Source organism: Poecilia reticulata, linkage group LG5 (assembly GCF_000633615.1).
Source record: "Poecilia reticulata strain Guanapo linkage group LG5, Guppy_female_1.0+MT, whole genome shotgun sequence".
NCBI classification, from domain to species: Eukaryota; Metazoa; Chordata; class Actinopteri; order Cyprinodontiformes; family Poeciliidae; genus Poecilia; species Poecilia reticulata.
The window spans coordinates 2,963,051-2,964,550 of record NC_024335.1 but is presented as its reverse complement, the minus strand read 5'-3'; the positions used below and the strand labels follow the sequence as shown (position 1 = coordinate 2,964,550).

The window sequence follows — 1,500 nt, the reverse complement described above, 5'->3', positions numbered from 1 at the left end:
CGATCGCCTTGTTTTACCTTTGTAAACAGACAACCTGAATACAGTGACCTTTAGTGAGGGTTCAGAATGGAGAATGGATAAAAGCTGAACTCCTGTTACAATCTTTGCCTCTCTTGGTTACATCCCTGAGGTGTGCCAAGTGTGGCCCACATGCATATGCACTGTTGAAAATGAGAAGCTGACATTCACAAATGACATTGAAAGAAATTCTAGTCCAACTTCTGGTTTGTTGCGATTCCTCTGGATCCTGTTGGAGGAAAAATATCCCAACTTCACAAGATGTGGCTTTAACCCAACTCCTGTCAGTCTGAAGCTTCTCCTGTGTGCAGCCGACAAGCCCCAGACTCTCTGAGGAATGTTTCCAGTACCTTATTGAATCTGTGCCACCAAGGACTCAGGCAGTTCCCAAGGCAACAGGGGATCCAACCCGGTACGAGCAAGGTGTAACTAATAAAGTGGCTGGTGAGTGAAGTTGTTCTTCTTTGCCATCAGCAGATGTTGGTAGGTACCAAATGTGTGGTGCGTAGAAACTGAATGCTGCTTCTCCTCGTTTGGTTCTGGTTCTGGATGCAGAGCAGAACCAGAAGATCTGAGGGGTCCAGACGGTTGGTACAGCAATAACAGATCTTTAATGTATTGTGGTGCTAAACCGTTCAGTGATTTATAAACTAACATCAGTATTTTAAAGTCTATTCTCTGAGCTACAGGGAGCCAGTGTAGGGACTTTAAAACTGGTGTTATGTCTCTATCTTCCTGGTTTTAGTCAGAACAGCAGCAGCAGCAGCTTCTGATCAGCTGCAGCTGTTTGATTGGTTAGTTAGTCAGACCTGTGAAGACGCTGTTGCAGGAATCAATGCGGCTAAAGATAAACGCATGGATGAGTTTCTCTAGATGGTGCTGAGATATCAGTCCTCTAATCCTGGAGATGTTCTTCAGGTGATAGAAGGCCGACTTTGTGACTGTCTGAATCTGTGCCACTGTCTGGATTGTCCTTTCTTCCTCTTTCATGTTGGTTCCTGAAGGTTTTGTTCCTCCTTGTGTGATTCATGCATGCAACACAATTTCAGAAACAGATGGACTGTAAAACAGCACATATGGCCTAATAGAACACGTTGTTCTGACGGCTGATTTGTGTAAATATTCCTGAAAAAGATTCATGTTCATTGATTTTAGTCAGAACCAAACAACTGTGTGCAGCACAGTAAACAGTTTATGTTTCATTCTTCAGAAAGGTTGGTACTGACTGATCTGTGAAGAGATGAATGTTGGTGACAGAATAACTTTGGAATGAAAAACACGCAAGTTATGTGTGAGTCAGCAAGTTTAACAGGTTTAAGCTCCGCCCCCAACTTGTTCTACCTGAACTAAAACAGGAAACAGTTTCTCATCGTTGTTTCCTGCAGAGAGACGATCAGATTCACCTTCAGACCAAACTAGCAGCTTCCTCTGAGTGAGTCCAGCTGCAGGAGAGAAAAGTGGAAACCTCCAACTCTGCTGCTT

The 1,500-nt window shown here is 43.7% G+C and overlaps 1 long non-coding RNA gene across 1 annotated transcript in view; it reads right to left on the bottom strand.

The window, feature by feature from the left end:
• Positions 1-12: 12 nt before the first annotated feature.
• LOC103464331 (uncharacterized) overlaps positions 13-1,500 on the bottom strand; it is a 14,357-nt gene continuing 12,869 nt past the window's right edge. Inside the window, exon 3 of the long non-coding RNA XR_533643.2 lies at positions 13-319. This is a non-coding gene — a long non-coding RNA (uncharacterized LOC103464331). The remainder of the gene's footprint in view (positions 320-1,500) is intronic.